The sequence below is a fragment of the Carcharodon carcharias genome, chromosome 5, assembly GCF_017639515.1.
Source record: "Carcharodon carcharias isolate sCarCar2 chromosome 5, sCarCar2.pri, whole genome shotgun sequence".
NCBI lineage: Eukaryota > Metazoa > Chordata > Chondrichthyes > Lamniformes > Lamnidae > Carcharodon > Carcharodon carcharias.
In genome coordinates, this window is record NC_054471.1 from 115,339,791 (window position 1) to 115,362,327 (window position 22,537).

The window sequence follows — 22,537 nt, forward strand, 5'->3', positions numbered from 1 at the left end:
AGAATTAACTAAATACATTTATATCAAAAGCAGTAGCCTAAGCAAGTCATGTACACAGGCAAATTGGAAGGGCTGTTGCTTTTCTAATTCCAACTGTTTATTCTTGTATTCATTCCAATGAGTAAACCATTAGAATGTATATTTTTCATCAGAGAAATTTGAATTCAGTTCTCCTAATGCTTGAACAAGTCTATTCAGTGAATAGATAAGCTTCACAGATTGGGAAGGTGCAGTTAGCAGATCTCAGCTGAACGTCTAATAGATCTCAGTGATCTATAGCCAGCAAGGGAAAAATTGGCCATGTATCTGTTTCTGTTCATCATCCAGTGAAGCTCGGCTGGATGTGCCCATCTTCGGACATTGGGTGAGGACAGCCTCCACCTCAGGCTCAGCTGTGAACTAAGGCTGGAAAGTTAAGACAGCTTTCAAGAAAAGTAGAGATGAAGATAAACTGATACTAATGACAACATCATGCTTTCATGTTGGGACAGTTGGGAATGTTGTGCTAAGGATAGTAACTTATCTAGAATGCATAATGCAAAAGTTAAGGTTAGTTATGTAGCATGGAGTTCTGTTCAATTTAACTATTTGGCAATAATTTCACAAGTATTTATTCTCTTGCTATCTTACTGAGTTGTTTCTTGTGGATCTTTTAAAGCTATCTCTTTCTATTCCTAGGGCTCTTTTTCACCAAGGGCCAATCTGTCCTGTGTGTTTAATTGTGTTCTTTACTTCTTCCCTCCTCCATTTAACACTCAGTGTTACCTTACACTCTACCTCTGGTTTGACTCTCCCTTCAAATTTATAGATGTCAGCTGATGTTTGAAGGGTCAAATTGGAATAAGGTCTAGAGAGGAGTGTGATACTGTGAGAAAACCAGAGAGCAAGGTAAAGAGAGCTGAGGGAGTAATATCAGAGGCTGTGAAGTCGAAGGTAGAGGAATGTTAGAGGTTTGGTGGCTGGGGAAAGTAGAGCATGGACAGAGATTGGGACAGGGGGCAAAGTAAAATAGGGTTACAGGTCAGAGAAAGGTAGAAGGTGGAGTGGGGTTAGATGGGGCAGAGCAGCATTCGAGGTTGGAGGAGATAGGGTAAGTAGGGTAGGGTCAAACATTGTGGGCAGAATTATTATTACATGTCATACAACCCGGGTGGAGAGTTGCTAGATATTGGCTGAGATGTGGGGCTGTGTGTTGGGGTTACAGGCAGTAGAGTGGGAAGTGTGGCAGGGCTGGGTGGGGATGGGGGGTTGTGGAGAGGTTTGTGCCAAACTTTGGAGGGCAGGAAAGGTGAGCAACAATGGAGGAAGGGAATAATATAACCTTAAACAAAAACAGAAAATGCTGGCAAAACTCAGCAGGTCTAACAGTATCTGTGGAGGGAAATAATAGAATATAACCTTATTTTTTGTAATGTGCTATAAGAAATGTATGTTCTATACTTAGATTGCTTTTTAAAAAAATACTTGAAATATGTACTCATAAAATACATAGCATGTTGATATCGTAAAATGTATGAATTATAATGCGTTACATGGATTTAAAAAATACATGTAAAATGCTATAATATTCCAACAAACAAAGTAGCTCAGGTTTATTATGCAATGATCAGAGTGGTAGGTAGTGACATCTAAAGTAGGTTATGACTTAAGTTGTCAAAAGATGATCGGAACAGTGGCAGGAAAGTTGGGTTTAGTGTAGAAGACCGGAAAGGGCCAGAACCACTTTGAGCAGCTGAATATGTGCAAACTCTAATTCTTACTTCCAATATTAGCTGTGCCAATATGGCTGACACATTGATGGTACACAGAACTGCTCCACAATGACATCTAGTGGACAGAGCCTGCACCTACCTACTAACTCCAAGGCCAGCACACCCCCACCAATTTCAGGAGCTCTGATGCCATTTTATGCTCTAATGAGCATTGATTGGCAGAAGGCAGGACTTCCACATATCACTGGGAGGAAGTCCTGCCTTGGAGAGATACTGGTCAATCTTATTGGCCGGCAGCTCTCTCATCATTCCAGGAACAGCTCTGCACTGGCTGAAAGAGGCACTGCAGCTAGCTGCCTGGAACTAAGTGCCAGGAACCAGAGGAGATGTAAGTGGCAGGGGTCAAGGGAGGGGGAGGGGGGGGGGTGGCATTGGGAATGCCTGGGGATCACGATGAGGGGGCGATCGTGGCTTTGGGGGATAGATTAGTTGGGGGGAGTGGGATGGAGGCAGGTCCGAGGTCATTGGACTCTAGGGTGTCATAGAATTTACAGCATGGAAAGAGGTCCTTTAGCCCATCGTGTCCGCACTGGTCATCAAGCTCCTATCTACTCTAATCCCATTTTCCAGCACTTGGCCTGTAGCCTTGTATGCTATGATGTTTCAAATGTTCATCTAAATAGGGTTCCCACCTCTACCATGCTTTCAGGCAATAAGATCCACTCTCTGGGTGGAAAAATGTTTCCTCAAATCCCATCTAAACCTCCTGCCCCTTACCTTAAATCTATGCCCCCTGGAAAAGTTTCCTCTTATTTACCCTATCTATGCCCTTCATAATTTTGTACACCTCAATCAGGTCCCCCTCGTCCTTCTCTGCTCCAAGGAAAACGATCCCAGCCTATCCATTCTGTCTTCATAGCTGAAACGCTCCAGCCCAGGCAACATCCTGGTGAATCTCCTCTGCACCCTCTCTAGTGCAATCACCAGAGGTGTACCTCCCTCCCTTCCAAGATCAAACTTTATTCAATTTTGGGTTCGCCCCCTGATCTATTATCCACCCACTAGCCCAAAAATTGAGGCTGGGTGGGAAGTGGCCCCTTAAGGGCCTTAATTGGAGCTAGGGCGGGCTTTGCATCTGAGGCCCTTCCCGCCCCAGCGTAAAATTGCGACCAGGTTGGGGTGGGCAGGATCCTGGAGGGAATACCATCCATGCAATTTCATGCTCCCCCAAGAGCCTCAGAACCTGCCGGGGGTGGGGGTGCGGGGGAGGTGGACCATAAAATTCTGGCCCAAGGTATTATTAACCTGAAACTCTCACGATGAAAATGTCAGCTATTGTGTGACACCAGGTACAAGGCAGTATGCCTAAGACAGCCATGATATCTTTAGCATTGAAGATAACAATTACGGCACCACCTACAGGTGTAACAGGAACTGCAGGCACTGATGGGCTTTTCTATAGCATCAAGATTGACATGAGTTTTCAATAAGTCAAAGAATTAATGATGCAGCAGAGAGGTAGGCCATTCAGATTGGTGTCTTTGCAACATGTGTTCCATGTATCAAATTTTAGAATACGAGGATCCTTTCTTATGATTGATTTTCAAAAACTACTGTTTTTATATCAGACTATACTAAGAAGCTTTTGAAATAAATAATTAGTTTATATCAGTCATAGCTTATTGCAGCTTATTATTTAATTTTAAGCTGATTGGACCTAATCTTATTTGAGTATTCATGATGAAAGGTAAAAGATGCCAATGAACTTTTTAGATTACCCTTTCTCAAGCATCTGGTTTCAGAAGTTACATCCTATTAAATTGATCCACTTCATGACAATTCCAATGAATGAAATGGTGAGAGGTAAACCTAAGGTAAAAGAATGTTTGTAATATTCCCAGAAGGGTCTGAAAGTTGTTTCAGACATTAGTAAATATTTTAGTAATTTGCTGTGTTCCAAAATAATCAAACCTTAGTTAACCCTTTCATGATGCAAATACATATCTGCAAAATATAAGAAATGTTGAATTGTTAAAAGACATAAAGCAGCCTTGTCTGAAAATACACCATGTATTTTAATACTATCCAGTTGAAAATTCTCACTAACATACTTCTTAAGTACATATGTAAGTTTATGTTTAATATTTTAGTTTTGCTACTTCCAGAGCTGATATGTAATGGCACCATTTAGCACAGTGTGATACACAACTCCTTCTCTTGCTGAAATTAAAATGGGTGGTACAATCAATTGTGAAGACCAGGCATGTTCATGAGCTAAACTAAAAGAAACACACTCACTTCACTGCAGATATGTGGGAACTAGATGGATTATTAAGAACAATGTTATGGTGAATTGTGATGCTTCTCCTGGTGCGTTGCCAAAAACCTAATGAATAATAGGAAACAGTGATGTCTCTGTGTATGGTATTAGAAATAATTTTCTTGGGGATAGCTTAAAGCAGTTTTGTTTTCACTCTTAGCTGTTTCACAGAGAGAGATAATAATGACTCAGATTTGTACAAGAAGTCTCCTTCACATTAGACCTGAGGTCATGAAAGCAGTATTGTATATTGTTAAAAAAAATGATGTTGGAGTAACTGGATCTGCTCATTTGCTCAGTATGTGAAAGACACTTGTAATTAATCACTTATACAGAGAAAAGCTACTAACAGCCCTTTCAATGGTAAAAATAAGAGAGCTGATTCTAAGATAGAGCTGAAAGAACATGCTTTTAGTGCAAACCAATACAGCTGGGTGGAGGCTATCATGAGTTGAAACTTTCAGGTGAAAGAGTTATATGACGAGATCAGGATCCTAGTAATGTTCAGTGGAACTGTTCAACTCCAACATCTCATTTTGATTGTAGGAAATCCACTACCGCTTACAAAAGATCATAATCACATGAAGAGTTTCTAAAACTGCCTTCAGACCTGAGATTAAAACTGGCCGGCCAATTTTTATATATTAATGGCCAAGGCCCATAGTGTAGGACACTACGAAGATTGAAGAGTAGGCAAGAAAATAAAATAAGAAACAGTGGTTAGGTGGTGTCAAGTTTGAGTTTTAAAAGGTTGTGGAATACAGGAGGTATGGAAAACGGAAATTTGACTGATCATGCAGAGCAGAGAATTCTATTATTTTACAATGAATTAGACGCTGACCTCAAACTGATTCTAGATTGTCTTTGATATCTGTTGTGGAATTTTGGGCCTCCTTAGTGTAGCTCCCTTCCTCTGCGTACAGGCTTCCAAAATACTAATAGGATTGGAAATGCAATTCTAATTATGCATTCTTATCAATGTAATGCAGTGGAATTACTGAAGAATACTTGACATGCCCTGGTAACATTGCAACAGATTAATAGGTGAACAAGTGAAACTACAAAAAGTTATGTTTACAGTGTAGATGACACTCAGGATGCTTAACATGATTTTATTTTGGCAGCATGGGGATTTGTTTTTAAAAAAATAAGTTTAAGGTATAGCAAAAATAGTAGAGGAACTTCATTAATGTTTTCATTTACCTTGGAAAATTTGCAGCTTTATCCAGCGGAACTCTGTTTAAGCTTGCAAAAAGGTCATTATTCTTTTATGCCCACATGCAATGTCTATTGGGTGTTAGTGTAGCTGATGAATCATAGAATGGTCACAACACAGGAGGCCAATTTATCACCTCAATTTTATATTCATTAAAACAAGTCATGCGACAATTAATTAAATGGCAGATTTTGCATTTTTTATAGATTGTGCATTGCACCAGTGCAGATTCTATAGGACAACTGTAATATAAGGCAATAAAACTGAGCACAAATCAATTAGCTAGAAGCTAGTCTTACATTAGTTCCAGTGAAATGGCGACCAATGCAAAACGAAACACCCCAGGCTCTCTTTGAGCTTGCTTTTAATTTTAATGAAGAGTCAACAGGAAAGCCAGCTCTTTACTGACATAAAAATAAGTTTTGGTGTTGCTGAGCAGAGATCTGTGTGTGTACAGTATTATGCTTTGTTCTGTAGAGTTCTGCTTTGATTGAGCACAGGAGACAACAGCACAACTACATTCTCCAATATGTCTTAGTGTCCATCTGGAACTGTAAAACAATTGTAGGAGAAACTAATACAAGAACAAAGTACCGTGGATGCTGAAAATTTGAAATATAAATAACAAATGCTGGAAGTATTCAGCAAGTCTGGCAGCATCTGTGGAGAGAAACAGAGTTAATGGGCTGAATTATACATGGCAAAAATGGGCCTTTATCATGCCTGTGCCAACATATTATTAGGCGTGATGACACTGGATTGCGTTCCCAATGTCATCACATTGGAGCATGATAATACGGCAGGCAGCTGGGCCTAGAAATGGATTGCCTGCCCACCTTATTCAAATTGATTCAAATTTGTTTGTTCAGTATGTTAAAGTGGCAATTGACTGGAATAATACGTGCTGGGAGCAATAAACCACACCAGGTGGGGATCTCGTTTTTTTTCACTGAAAGATTGTAAGGGCAGGTAAAAAGTCACCAGATGGATCATTAGTTTGAGCTCAGCAGTTCAGGCTGCTGTGAATGCTGCTATCATTTGCTTTAGGGAGCTGTGTTTCCAGGGGATACCATTGCTGTTTGAAGGTTTCAGTGAGTCTACAGAAAAGTGCAGTTAGTGTCACATCTGCACCTCAGCCTATTTGGATATAAGAACATGGGGATAGTGGTCTCTGCGCGGGAGACATCCCCCAGTGAGGAGAGGAGGAGGAGGAGGAGGAGATTGAGAGGGAGGGGGAGAAGGCCAGATGGACAGGGGCAGGATGCACTAGATGTGTTCGAGGGTGGCAGACCAGTGCCGGAGAAAGTGGCTGCTGGAGGCACGATGCTGCAACGAGGGGCAGAGCAAAGACTTGTGCTGCTAATCGAATATAGAGGCAGAGAATGAGTTACCTTCAAATGTCTGAGACACAGTGCCAGAAGAGACTCAGGCTCTCCAGAGCCACTATGACTTCTCTTTGTGAGATGCTAGCAGGGGAGATAGCTTCCAAATGCGTGGGTGGTCACCCAAGGACAGTAGCCATCAAGGTGACTGTTGTACTGAATTTCTTTGTCACTGGAACCTTTCAGGCTGCCTGTGGAGACTTCAGTGGCATTACACAACCTACTGCACACCACTGCATTAAGATCTTTACGGATGCAATGTTCCAAAGGGCAGGTCAGTAAGTTGCATTTTCAATGGACCGCCACAATCAGGTTGAATGAGTCAGAGGCTTTGTGGCGATCGCAGGTTTCCCCAAGGTTCAGGGAGCAACAGACTGCACTCACATCACCCAGTTGGCCAGCCTTGTACATTCATTAATAGGAAGGACTATTGCTCCTTAAATGTCCATTTGATAAGTGACCACAATTGAAGAATCATGCAGGTATGCACAAGGTACATGGGCAGCAGTCATGACTACTACATTCTCGGAAAATCCCAGGTGCCAGACATGTCTAATGGCCTGGATGGTTGGCTTCTGGGTGACAAAGGTTACGCTTTGGAGAGATGGCTCAAAACGTCTGTGAGGGCCCCTAGAACAGATGTGGAGAGGAGCTATAATGACAGCCATGGCACGATAAGGGCCATCATTAAGCAGATAGTTGGGCTGCTAAAGATGAAATTCTGATGCCTAGATAGATCAGGAGGGCAATGCAGTACTCACCATTCAGAGTTTGCTGATGGTCATTCACAGATGCTGCACATAATTCAGGGAGGGGATGCCCTTGAGGAAGAGGAGATGCAAGATGGTGGGCATTGCTCTGACGATGAGGTTGATAAGGAAGTGAGGGAACACCTTGATGGAGAGGTGCAAGGACCTGCACAGGAGTGCATGGATGGTCGTGACAGACGGGAGGTCTTAGTAAGACAGAGGTTCCAGTAGGTCAAGCATTCTTGGCCGCTGAGATGCGTGTACAGCCTGTGTCTCAATGTCATCCCATCTACACTATGAGCTCACCGAGAAAATCCTGTCAGCACACTCACCATCTCGATTCCTTTTAGGCATTGTTGAATCTTGACCAATGTTAAATACTGAAAATTAATGAATCTTTTCTCCAGATATTTCATAAATTGCTTATAGATAAACTCAACCTCTGCATGAAGAATAATATATAGAAGGTGTATTAACAGATGGGCAATGGCCATCTAATGAGAACATCTACAGAATGCACCCATGTGACCCGCTTTGTGACAACTGTGGAGATTTCTTAATTCTTTTCCATCGGCCTTTGCTGCGGTGTATTGCTCCCCCATTGCTAGCCGCTATGCTGGAGAGAGTCTGCTGATCTGCTTGTGCCCTTGCCCTGGATGGTATCTTCAGTGCGCCTGAGGCACTCTGAAAAGTAGGTGATCATAGTGTGCATGGCCTGGCTGGACATCTTCACAGTCCAAGCCAGAGCATGCAACCCCACTGGCATATCCACCAGATCCCCATGCACCTTGTGCTGGACATTCAGCATAGGCCGCCTGACAGACAACCCCAGAGGCTCATCATCTGACTTGGATTCAGTCTCTGGATCACCTCGTACACTTTCCTGACTGCTAGATGCCTGCTCCACCGTACTCTCTGGCAGTTGCATGTGTGAATGTGAAGTATTTTCACCAGATTGTGCCTGTCCTTGTCCTGATGCATTAATCCCTACTGAGGTGCCAATATCTGCGCTGGTGCTTGGTGCAGGGAAAGGATGTGACGCTGGACCCTCCAAAGCTTCCTCTTCTTCCTTGGAGGCTAGTGTCGGTCCCTCAAGGCTGGTGGGGTCAGCAGAAGAAGGTTCATCTGCGCAGGACACATGCAAGAAAGGGCGCCAATTGACCCTTCAACACCATCATGGGGTGAGCAAAAGCACAATATTCAACACTATTTCATTATGGATTTTGAGATATGACATCCTTGCAACCATTAAACCAAACTCAAGGTCTCATAAACCACACATGTACTATTCATATCACTATACCAAGCTTCAGTCACTCTCCCCCTGGTCCTCTCCCCCTCTGTGTCCCAGATCTGGATAAAGCCCCTTGCAATCTCACCAGCCCGAGGCCTTCCTCCGATTTCTCCTCTGCCAATGGAGCAGCTCTATTCTGTGGAGGACAACAGTAGATTCTCCTCCTCCAGCGGCATGAAGATTGGCAGATTGGACAAGCTGCCTCCAAACCTGCTTCCCTCCCGGACATTGTGGCCCCAATTTTCTTGAAATGAGGTGTGACATCGCTATGATATTTATTCTCAGGTACCTTAATTTCAACGTGCATCCAAGCTCTATGAGGAATGCAAACTCTGCACAATGGTTGGAGGCTAACACACTGTGTACTTTCCTCAAGTCTAAGGCCAACCAAGAACACCTACCCCCCCCCCCCACACACACACACACACACACACACACACAAACACAGTAAGCCACAGCAACACCTTCACTGCTTCACTGAGGCATTGGGGCCAAGAACTGTGACACTGGTGCATAATGGTGTCTTGTACTTCAGGGGTACTCTCAATACTTGAGCATTATCGAGCCTTCCTGTACCTTTCATGTGCAGTAATACTCAGATTGAGGTCTTACTCAACCTTGCGGATCTCAAAAGGTCATTTGGCCTATTCCTGTATTGCCTCTGGTTTCAAGGCACCACACTAACACTGCTGACCTCCGTGGCCACCTCCGTCCAGGCAGGTTGGGTGATTGAAGAAGGTCTCCTCTTCCCATCAGCTGGCATCAGGACCTCACGCCTGGTGGAAACAGCCTGCAGGAGGGTGCAGAGAGAGTCATCATTAAAATGCAGGGTGGTTCTGGACATTCTTCCCTCCCTCTCCCCTCGCTCCCTTCTCTTGGCCATCTACGGGGAAAAAACATGTTAGAATGAATCAGCTGTTCATTATTCAGATCTCAACATGATGTTGTTGATCAGATTGCATGTCATGTGTGTTCCCTGCCAAAAACACTTAATTCTAAGCCTCTGCAGAATTTCTAACATTATTCAGATTAATGATACTTACTTCAGACAATGCCTGAGAATCTTATACAAATCAAAAACTTCCTTCTGGTTTTGGAGTGCACTAACCCACAGTAACTATCCCATGCCAGGTGTCCCTTCACATTAGTGGTCATGACCTCCTTCTGGGTCACAGCTGTGAAATTGGCCATTGGTCATCCCGCTCTCTGTCTCCAAATAGGCGGAGGAACAACAATTCAGTGACATTGGGGGCTGAAAACCCGCCCTGCAGCCATCAATTAGATGATTGCCGTAATATATGGCGTGCTACTACACCGGGTACAGGAGTCAGCAATCCAACCACTTCTAGGTGCAATTTCTGCCCACCGAAACATGCCATAATGTTCAGCCCAATATTTCAGGTTGGTGACCTTAAGATTCAGTTCAATTTATTTTGGTTCAAAGGTTTTACTTAGCTCGAACACAGAAAAGTTCCAATCCATGAATGATGATTATAGCAATGGCTTATTGCTCCATTATGTGGATGAGTGAAAGTCCTGTAAAAGGCCATTTTCTGAAAGCAGACTATCATCTGGCATTAATACAACATAACTCACCCTTATAGTCCTGTGGATTTTGTGGTCTGAAACCAGTGGCTGGTTTGTCAGCAAACATTGCTGTCTCATGGTTTACAACTATCATGAAGCAAGGAAAGTATACTGTAATTATGGTTTGTCCCAGTAATATTGCCTGAGGGTCCAGGTGCAATGTAATCCACTTTATTTATATTTTGGGTGCGCATTAGGTTGGGGGGAAGAGGAAATTTGCCAGCACTGATGCACAAGCTTACACACATACAATGTTTTAAAGGAGTGATTTACAAGCTTGGTTCTGGCTGCTCTATCATGTTTTCTGGATGGGCCAAAAAAGAAGCAATTGTTAAATGCAATTGACAGCTGACATGAGTGGCTTGAACTGTATGGTCTGCCAGTGACCAAGCAAAGGTGACAGCCTTTGTTTCTCCTGGCAATATTTGCTGCTAAACTGAGAAAAGGATAGATCCTTGGGTAGGTCTGAGAAGCTCTTAAGGCAACAGCATTGATTAAAGTGATGCCAAATGCCTCGATTACCTTATTGCAGTGCTACTGAAGTCAGGACCGTTGCCTGCGGCAGAACTAAATGATAAATATCGACATTACATTTGTGCAGTGGTAAGTATTTTCCCGCTGAAGCTTCTTCCAGGAACTCCTGGGAATCGATGAAATAACAGGGACTTGTGCTGGGGCCACAATTATTTATAGTATATATTAATGATTTGGATGAAGGAATTGAATGTACTGTCACCAAGTCTGCGGATGGCACAAAAATAGGTGGGAAGGCAAGTGGTGAGGATGACACAAAGGCCGGGATTTTCCAGTCCCATTGCAGGTGGAACCCACCGTAGGTGAAGCAGCGCCCCAGCCAGAAATCTATTGACTTGATGCAGGGCCGGAAGATCCTGGCGGCGGGCGGGTGCAGAAAATCCTGCCCAAAGAGTCTACAGAGGGATATAGACAGGTTAAGTGAGTGGGCAAAAACTTGGCAGATGGAATATAATGTGGGAAAATGTGAGGCTATGCACTTTGGCAGGAAGAATAGAGGAGCTGAATATTATTTAAATGGAAAAAGACTGCAGAAAGCTGCAGCATAGAGGGATTTGAGTGCCCTCATGCATGAATCAGAAAAAGCTAACATACAAGTTCAACAGTTAATTGGGAAGGGAAATGGAATGTTGACCTTTATTTCAAAGGTAATGGAGAATAAAAATAGGGAAATCTTGATAAAACTATACAAGGCACTAGTTAGACCAAACTCGGAATACTGTGAACAGTTTTGGTCCCCTTATTTAAGGAAAGATATACTGGCATTGGAGGCAGTCCAGAGAAGGTTCAATAGGTTGACCCCGAATATGGAGGGATTTTCTTATGAGGAGAGGTTGAGTAGTTGGGCCTGTATTCATTGGAGTTTAGAAGAATGAGAGTCGACCTTATTGAAACATATAAGATTCTTAGGGGCTTGACAGGGTAGATGCTAAGCGGTGGTTTCCCCTAGTGATAGCGTCTAGGACCAGAGGACATAATCTCACAGTAAGGGGCCGTCCATTTAAGACAGCGATGAGGAGGAATTTCTTATCTCAGAGGGTGGTGAATCTGTGGAATTCTTTACTGTAGAGGCTGGATTGTTAAGTATATTCAAGGCTGAGATAGACAGATTTTTAATCAGTAAGGGAACCAAGGGATATGGGGAATAGGCAGGAAAGTGGAATTGAAGGTTCTCAGATCAGCTATGATCTCATTGAATAACAGAGCAGACTCGGTGGGCTGAATGGCCTACTTCTGCTCCTACATCTTAAGGTCTTATGTCCTTAACACAGGATAATAAGTTACTTTCAGATATTTACGAAGTCATCAGCTGTGCTTCTCCTCACCAAAATTCACATTCAATTTGTTTCCCTGAGCATTTCACTGGATACAGTCAACCCCAAACCCCCACCCCACCCCACTCCCCCAACACAGTTATTTGTTGCTCTGAATCTGCTCATGCATCCAGTGTTGTTAAATTACTCAGAGGATAGTTTAAACATGGAATTCTCTACTTAAATCTTTTGTTGAAGCATAGTCCATAACTTTATTTAAAAGGGATGAAGGTAGGTGGTTGAAAAAGGCCTAGGCATTGAACTAAAAGCAAAATACTGCAGATGCTGGAAATCTGAAACAAAAACAAAAATTGCTGGAAAAACTCAGCAGGTCTGACAGCATCTATGGAGAGAAAGAGTTAATGTTTCAAGTCCAGATGACTCTCAGTTTGATTAGAGTGAATGGTTCATGTGGAGAAGAAGACAAGCACAAAGTTAATGGACTAAATAGCCATTGGTCAGATGTAGGCACTAGCTTCCTCATAGAAATCGACAGAAATTGGCATCAGGTATCATTTCCAGCTTTGGGTCCAATAGCAAGAACAGAGTTATAAACTCTGATTGGAGGGACACTAGTATTATTTGTCAGAATCAGTTGCAGACTCTTGACAAATGGTTGAAACCATTGTACAACTGGACTAAGAATAAGTTAAACACTTTGTTAGAAGCTAGGGCTCATTTTCCAAATGCACAAATGCTCTTTTGTTGCTCATGCCAATGGCTCAGTCCAGTTACAAAGAAATCAGTACTGCTTTCTGAATGCAGGATTAGAGTTTCTTAGTTGCACTGCTGAAGTGAATCGAACACTGGTTTTCTATATTTGTTTGTTTTTCTCACATTTCTGAAGCTACTCTTGAAGCAGCAATTCAAACCCCGTGAAGCCCTGCTATTACTGAGTGAAGAAAGCCAGAATCTGCCATCCATGATTGATTAGATAAGGAAACCTCTTTGATAAGTAAGGTGTTATAGCTCTCTGGGAAAAAAAAATTGAAAGATAACCATCTACATTAGCTAGTATAGACGTACAATTTACTTTAAATGCACACTTTACTGTCAATTATGTAGTATTTTAAATATTCTATTTGGAAATTTATGATTATAAGAGATGATTTAGGTTAGTGGTTCTACACTCCTGCAATCAAAGGTAAGATTCTAGAAGCCATGACAGGCTATAATTTAGTAAATTCAGTGCAGATTACAGAAAAGGGGGTCTGTGGATCTCCACTCATAAAGGATGAGACGTATGGTGTTACAATTGTAAGTGGAAGCTCCTAACCATACAATGCTTTTATTTGCACCGAGAGTCATTTTACAACATATTTAAAATCCTTTTACAACTGCCTACGAATTCTCTCATGACAGTAACCCACTCCTTGAATCTACTGGATGAACCAAGCAATTTTGATCCCTGTAGCCATATTTATATTATTTCAAAATCCTCTCCTTAATATCTCTGATTGCTGCTTTCTTCAGCTGTGGTATCGGTACTGGCACTGTTTCCTTAGGATGTGCTGCTAGTACTGATGCTAACTCCTTTCGATGTGGTGTAAATACTGCTGCTGCCGCTTCCAGTTATGATATTTGTATTGGTGCCACCTCCTGATTTGATGTCAGCCCTGATGCTGTCTCCTTGAGTTATGTGATTGGTACTAGTTCTGCCTCCTTCAAGTCTGATGCTGGTACCAGTTTTTTCTTCAACATGTATGAAAGAAAGACTTGCATTTATATAGTCCCTTTCACATCCTTTTTGGGTGTTTCAAACTTCTTTAGAGTCAATGTATATCTGAAATGTAGTCATTGTTTCAATGTAGGAAATATGGCAACCAATTTGTGCACAGCAAGCTCCCACAATCAACAATGTAATGGTGATGACAATGAGACTTATTTCAGTGGTGTTGTTTGACATATATATTGACCCTGCACTAGGGAGAACTCCCTTGCTCTTCTTCAAATTAGAGCTAAGAGCTTTTTCACGTTCACTTGAGAGGACAGATCTCAGTTTAATGTCTCATCTGAAAGACAGCAGCTCTGACAGTGAAGCACTCACTCAGTGCTATAGAGTGTTATCTTAGATTTTGTGCTCCAGGACTCTGGAATTGGATTTGAACCAACAACCTCCTGACTCAAAAGTTAAGGTTAAAATTCACATTGGCCTGGACTTTGCTGAAAGTTGCCCACAAAGATTTGACCAGCTTTAGAGTGGAGGCTTCCAATCATCAGGACCCGGATTTTCATCCTTGAGGCGGGTAGGGGGAGTTGGGAAAATTCCCGACTTGGCCTGCCCACCTTGGGAGAAAGTGTCTGCAAAGGTGGGATCTTCATTGCTGGGGCATGGGTGTGGGCTGGAGTTGGGCCAGCTGGCCCAAGGAGAAGTGTGGAGGCAACTACGGGGGCTGCCAGGTATAGTGGCAGGTTGTTTAAAAGGCCCACTTCAGTGCCATGGGACTTTGTCCCAGTGAAAAAAAAAACAAAAAGGCTCTCTAGCCCTCACCCCTCACACCCCTCCACCCTCTAAACATTCCTCATGCCCTATCCATGCCAACTCATTTCTCCATCGCCCCCCCCCCACCCCCCATGCCAATATATATAAAAACAAAAAACTGCGGATGCTGGAAATCCAAAATGAGAACAGAAATACCTGGAAAAACTCAGCAGGTCTGGCAGCATCGGTGGAGAAGAACAAATTTGACATTTCAAGTCCTCATGACCCTTAAGCAGAACTAAGTAGAAATAGGAAAGGGGTGAAATATAAGCTATATATATTTCTACTTAGTTCTGTTGAAGGGTCATGAGGACTCGAAACATCAACTTTGTTCTTCTCCGCCGATGCCCCAATGCCAAGTTTTGCCTTTCCACCCACCCTTTTGTCAACTTATGCCCCCTTTGCCAAGCTCTGGCTCTTCCATACGCATTGACCCACTACACACTTTTAGAAACAATGAGCACCACAGTGTAAAGTAGGATGTAAAAAAAAACTTTGAAAAAATGTAATCTTTTAATCACTTTCCCCTCTGCTTGAAAAAAGGTCTGAACAAGCTATTAAAAGTATCAATCACCCAGGCCCTCTGAAGTTTCAGAAAAGTACATAATAAGGCTTGGCTGAGAGCCCAGACATCTATTAGAATAACAGAACACGTGCTCCCCAGAAGAAGCATCGTTTGTTTGACAGCTCAAGTCCTCTGATCTCTGTGGTCAATTTCACAATATTTGTTTACATAACTCATGTGCTTTCAAGTGTTTGCAATTTGTGGTTTTTGAAACTTCAATGTGCCTGGACGATTGACACTTCTATTAACTTGTCCAGACTTTTTTTCAAGCATAGTGGAAACTGATCAAAGGATTACTTGTTTTCAATGTTTGTTTACACATTCCATTTTACACTGTAGTGTCCATTAGTTCTAGTGGGTTAATGGGCATGGAAATGGCAGAGCTTGGCATGGGAGCATGAGGGGAACCTTTAAAACTTACCTTTTGCACATGCACACCAGAGCTCATGACTCCTCTAGAGGGTTGTGAATCATAACTCTTTAAAAACCTGGCCTAACTCCATTAAAATGATGGAGGACTAAGGCATGCCTGTCTCCGCAATGAAGTCGGCCAGGTCAGGAGTGCTGGAAGTGGGCCTCTAACAAGAACAAGCCTGCACCCTTTAAAGGCACTCCTGAAAATTAGACAGCCTGGGAATGGGATCGGGAATCCTGAAATCAGGACTCACCTCCCATTTTTAAAGGACTCCCAAGTTAACCCATCTCAGTGAAAGTCCAGGCCTGGCTCTTCCAGCATAATGCCCTCTACAGGGAATCTGTGGCAACTGTGGACAGGACAAGAAACAACAAGTTTCTTCAACCAACCAGATTAATGAACCTTCACTGAGGCATGCAGGTGTCCAAACCAGAAATAATAAAGTGGGAAATATAAATCAAATTTAAATGATGTAGAGAAAGCAACAGAAAGAAAAGGAAATACTGATGGGATTAAGGAAAAGACATAAAAGAGGGAAACAGAAAATGTTTTAAAAAAACTATTTTTATCTTTTTAAAATTTGCAACATTAATTTTCTTCTGAAGGATTGAGACTTCACACCTGTCAAATTATTTTTTTCAGGGCCAGAGAGGTTGTTCATAAGTAATTATTACTTACTACTCAGTGCAAAGCTCAGTCACTCCTGATTGCCCAAACTCTAACTTTTTTTTAGCTATCTTTAGTTCATGGGTGAGTGCTCACAATTCATGCCATTATAATTATTTCTATGGCTGTTCTATTTGCAAGGACCATAACAACACAGCCTGTGGAGAAGCAGGGTGTCACTGACAGCAAGTTTTGGATTTACATGTTTAACTAAGCATGTGCAGCTGCCAAAAGTTGCTGTCAGTTTTACCTTATAATAATGGTGAGCGCTGACAGGCTCACTATTATTATTGAAAAAATATGGGCCCTTTTTGAACCTTCTTTCAACTGTGAGCTTAGTGTAGAATCATTATGTTGACAGTGATGCTTCCTAATGCTCAGCTTGGCCCAGGTGAAGTCCCACTTGTCAATTTTTCCTTTTCATGAGATATGAAATTCTGGTATGAGAAAATGTTCTGATAAAGAAGCCTTGTAGTTTGCTACCACTTTTTTCAAACTTGGTTGAGTTCTGCACTAAGGACTTTGACTCAGTGAATTGTTTCCTGATCACGTAAACCATTCCCAAAACTTGAGTCCTGACTAAAAACTGTTGAGTTCAAAAAAATTATCTCCAAAAAATTCAATATTAGTAAGTCCAAAGCAGTGTACCTTGAAGGGCTGAAACATAAATACTTGCTATTGAAGTAAATATAAAAATGTTAGTAGACTGTGTCATATTATTAATTATATACTTGCACTCAGAGCTATTATACAATGATGTCTATATATGCACTACATCTGACAAATAGCTTTCATGTTTTAAATTAGAACTAGAGTATTACCGAAAAAAGAGACATGCTGTCAAAGTTGTCCATCCTGCACTCATCAGAACTAACACAAGAATGCCACGTTTCAAAGGGAGCATCCTGTTTGTGGAAAATACTACTTGTGTTGCTACTGCATAGTGGCAGTGTTTGGTCAAAGTCTCCATTTTCTGTCTCAAGGCTTCAATGTGCTGAAGCGCTTTTGACTAGAAAACAGGGACAAGTCATCAGTTTATGTGAAGAGCCATGACTTTGTGGGACTGAAGTAACTGATATATATATTGGAGAGAGCTGGTGCAAGGACTGATCCCTTTGGTAGCCCAGTGTTGGTTATGCATAGTCAGCTGATTTGATCTTCGAGGTGCACATGGAACTGCCAGTTGTTTATCCTGGAATTGATTAGTTGTAGGGTTTTCACACAGCAGATGATTTTGAGCAGTTCCAGCAGCATGCCTGTGCATCACACTGTGTCATTGGCACAGGAAAAGCCAACAAAAGCGATCTGGTCTTCAGATCTTTCTGGAAACTGGCCTCATTAGGATGCCAATGTCAGGACCTGTTCAGAGATGTGGGGGCCTGTGTGTGAAAGCCTGCCTGCTGAGGAGGCATTGCTGCTTCTAGTCTGTTTAGGAGGAGGTGTCCCAGGACCATATATGTTATTGAGAGCAGGGCGATGGGGCAGTAGCTGCATGGGTTGTTGAGTGGCTTCCCTGGCTCAGCATGACCACTGTCTTGGATTGGCAGCAGATCTTTGGAAACGTGCCTATATTGTGGATGTTGATAAACAGTTTTGCTAGCCATTTCCTTCCCTGTGATCCGACGTCCTTCAGGAATTCTTGAGAAACTTGCATCAGGACCATTTTTACTGTCTGAGTATTTTCCCCTCTGGCCAGTTTATTAGAGGTTTTGAAGCAAAGGCATCAGCGTTTGTTCTGGGCTCCTGATGAAGTGTTGCTTGGCTGCTCCTAGGTGGCCTAGAAGTTTCCACATCTTTCAGCTTGAATGTATGAAGTCAATCTTCTCTGCTGTTTCCCACCACCCTATAAGGCATCTTTCATCAAGGTTCTTGAGGAGTGCTGTTGCCACACTCAGGTTTTCATTTTCCTTGTATTCTTTCAGGAGCCAATCATTTTCCGGGGGCTCGGCTGGGGATGAAAGTTCTTATGAAGCTGGAGAAACAAATTTTTTGACTGTCAGTTTGAGAATTCGAGTAGACCGGTTGTAGTTTTCGAGGAGGGATGGGATCTGGTTGACAGTGGTTTCTAAGTATCTGCTGCAGGCATCCCGGTTGCCCTGATGCAGATGCCAGCGTGGTTTTGGCTTTGAGTTTATGGATGATAGTTCGAGGCTAATGTGAGTGAGGGTTGGGCAATGTTGGGAGTGGGGAAAGATGGGAAGCACTTGTCGGAAGCACATCAGCAGTTGGTCATTGCTGTCATGGGTTGTGGAGCAAAGATTTGGTGAGTAGTCCTTCTTCAACCTGGTGGAATGGAATGTGCCAGGCTGCTATGCATCATACAGAAATTTTAGGTCATGGAAGGAGGCTTAGTCTGAAAGTTGTTCTCCTGAAGTGGTGGTGTTGATGTTGGCTGTTGTTGATGTTGGCTGTTGAATTTGTCAGTGTTGATGGTTGCTTGCACTGCAGGCTGTATTATGACGTTGGGCCACAGTTCATTTGCTGGCTTGTAGACCTTCCTGTTGGTCAGCTTTGATGGCGATGGAGTGAGGGTCATCTGATTTTAAGTCTTCTGTGTCTTTGGTGAGGCTTTCCTTGATGTAGGTAGCTAGGCCTTATGCTTTTTAATCCCTGTTTATAATAAGTTGGTACCCGGGAATGTGGACTCAACAGTTGGAGTGTTCTGCGAGGTGGGTTTCTTGCAGGGTGACTATGTCCACATTCCTGTCCGATAGTTTTTTGCAAGTGGATCATATTTTGCCCAGGATAGGTCTTCATTGTTGAGCTGCTATATTTTTGTTGCTGATTCCATTTCTTGGCTTTGTTGTTCTCGAGATATTCCATTTTCCAGTGGGTTTTTACTGCTTGGACCAGGAACCCAATGGCTGGGGTTTGGTCACCTTCTTGCCAGCATTAGTTTGCAGGTTTTATGGTTGGAAAACTTACTTTAGCAGGAGGACCTTGTGAATGTTGCTGTCTCCTTCCCAATTTTCTCCTGAGGATTTCAAATGATACCAAGTAATATTTATAGTCCCACAGGCTGCAATTTCACTATTGATTCTGCTACACACATTGCAGCTTTAAAATTAAACTAAATTGATTTAATTCACAAGGTAAGAAACTTACCTGCTTTAAACCCTGGAAAGTGGAGTGCTTTTGAATATGCGTAGAACATAATGTGTGACAGACACTGGCCACTGAGGTTTCAGCCATGCTCTTCATATTCCCTGATGACGTAAAACTCAATGAAGCCCTTCTAACCACCCCCACCATCCCATCACACAAACAGTGTAATCTGTCCCTATATATGCTTCTCCGCCTCCCACACATGCACTGAAATTAGCTTCCCAACAGACATACCATACATATTTTTGTGGAATCTATGACACATCAAGGAGCAGGGGGGCTCTTCAACCAATCAGATTAAAAAATCATCACAGTGTTGTAAACTGCAGGGCTGGCAGTTAAGAACAGGATATATAACTTACATTTAAATCATTGTACAGTATGCAAAATAAAGATTGGGACATATGCCTGGGATGAAGCGTGGGACTTAGGAGAAAAACTAAATTTTTTTTAAAGATCTGCCACATTAATTTTTTACTAAGAGCACGAGATTGCACTCTTGTAAACTTAATTTTCCAGGGCTAGAGGTAATTAACAGTAAATTTCACTATTACAGTGTTAAAACAGTAAGATTGATTTGACTTGCATCTGATCAAGTTAGCAACATTATACATCTATAATTACCTTATGATCTTGTAAAATACATATTAGCAAAGGAGGCCCTTTTAATTATCATAAATATATTTCCTGAAAATTGTAGAAGAAAGCAGAGATTTCTAGTTACGTAATAGTGCAGACCTTGCTTCAGAATGACAGTTAAATGCAGATCTTTTAAACTTTAAGATCTAAAATTTAATATCTTCACCCCCAAAGCGATTCACTGCCTATCCATGAGAAAAGCAGATTACGCTATTGCTTATTTTCCATCATAGTAAATTCCATTGACAGTTAAAAACTGATGAACAGAGCTCCCTACATTCCTAGATCCACTGGTGGTCTCACACCATATTCTTGGTGCAAGATCAGTGGAGATACAAAAACATTTACATAAATGGAAGTTTATACATTTGCTCCAGACTTTCTGCTGACCTTCTATTGAATTTATAATAGAAGATCAAGGAACTTGTGTGTGCACAGTTTTGTACTTTTGATGGAGCAGAGTTCTATTTTTTACCCTACAATATAGTTAAGCAGTGTAACTGTGACTCTCGTTGATTTCAGAGCGGCAGCTGATACTAAGAGCAAAGGAAATAGGATCAATAGTAGGCCAAATAGGCCTCTGAGCTCGCTCCTCCTTTCAATTTGATCATTCCTTATATTCTGTCTCAACTTCACTTAGCTGCCTGATCCATTTGGTGAAGTGCAACTGAAGCATTTTAAATTCTTTTTATTCTTTCACAGGATGTGGGCATTGCTGACTAGGTCAGCATTTATTGCCCATCCCTAAGTGCCCTTGAGCAGTGGCAGATTTACAATAGTGGAGCCTTGTCCACAGCTCCATTTTTGGCCCATGATACCCTCCCCCTCCCCCACAAACTGCCCCACACTCGGGACATGAAAGGCAATGACAAGAAAATACACAAATTGATCAGTGCTTCTTCACTTGTAAAAACATACCTTTATAAACATTTGCCTTGTTCCAAGATTACCTCTTCTCTGAATTAAGGTAAAGATGGTAAATACTGCGACACAAGGCGAGCAGACATGGAAATTGTTGACAAGAAAAGTCAAAAACCAAGGACAGATTATACATAGAGAGAGAGTGTTTGCAGGTAGGAGAGGGAAGTTGATTGGATGTCCACTCGAACATTGTTATGTCATTCTGTTGGTATAATTTTGTTCAGAGATGGAGACATCAGACTGAAGCCCTGCTCCAGTGCCAACAGCTTACTGAGGCAAAACAGTACCAACAAGACACCTGTTACATTGAGACCTGAGAAACATTGCTCTTTACTGAGCTCTCATCACTCAGTGGAAAATCTCATAACAGTATCGTTCATTGGAAGAGCATGAGTTGCCATTATGGTTTCAGGCTGGCCTACATTACAATCATTTAAATTAAAATCAAATTAAAACTTGGCTTGAGGTCAATGTTTCAACCTCTGACCAAATTGGCTGAGGTTTTACTGAAACTCCTCTCCCCATCAAAGCTTGCTGATTATTAAAAGGGAATGAGAGCGTGTGGAGTGAAGCTCTGGACTGCCCAGCAACTTCTCTCCAATGTCTGACCACGGTCCGTTTTCCAATCCAGTTTCTGGTGTTTCTCTGCACTGGGCATGATGTCTGGAGCGAGAGCCAAGGAATGATTCTGCAGATGTGACTATGAAACCAGCAGATAGGATGTAGTCCAGAGCAGTGCCAGGCGAATATCTCTATTTATTTCCTGTCATTGAGTCTAAGCTTGGTATTACTGAGGTAAGAAGCTAGACATAAGCATGTATGTGGACTACAATTCTCCCTGCCCCAGCATGGTGGGCTGGCACTTTTAAAACCACCTCATAGCCATACCAAAATTTAAAGACTTGCAATTATATAGGACCTTTTACGACCACCAGAAAGTCTCAAAGCTGTACAGCAAATGAAATGTTTTTGAAGTGGGAATGTGGGAAATGCCACAGACAGTCAACATCCAGTAAGCTCCCAAAAACAATGTGATAATGACCAGAATCTGTTGATTGAGGGATAAACATTGACCAGGACACCAAGGGTAACTCACCTATTCTTCTTCAAAATAGCCTCATGGGATCTTTTACATTCAAAGGTGGCATCTCTGACAGGTAAGCACTTCCCTGGAGTGTCTGTCTGGATGGGACTGGGACTTGAATCCACAGCCATCTGACCCAGAGACCAAACTGGAGCCACCGCTGACACCTTTAATCTGTGGCCCTGGCTACTCATTCGAGCAGCCAGTGAGTGAGCTCCCTACTTGCATTGGTGATCATGGGCTGAGGGGAACAGATGGACTTCACTATTGTTGAGTAAAGCGAATTGGGTCACCATGTGCCCCTAGCAGCCTGCTCGAGGCTTGTTAGCAAGTGGCACACCTTGTGACAGAGAAAGAGTGCATGTAGGAGGTGAGAGATTTATGAAAAAATATATAATTGCTGCGGCAACGTGGTTGGAAAAGGAGCAAGTTCTAGCTATCTATTATCTGAACTTTTCAATCTCCTTTCAAACTTACTTTTCTAAGCATTGCTTTCCTGGTGGAATACTGGAGTCTTACTATCTACTTTGTGAAGGTTTGACAGAGATTGAGA

The 22,537-nt window shown here is 42.3% G+C and overlaps 1 protein-coding gene across 2 annotated transcripts in view; it reads left to right on the forward strand.

Annotated features, from left to right (window-relative positions):
- LOC121277650 (protein eva-1 homolog C) overlaps positions 1-22,537 on the forward strand; it is a 430,530-nt gene that overhangs the window by 209,933 nt on the left and 198,060 nt on the right. The gene's annotated exons all lie outside the window — the stretch shown is intronic.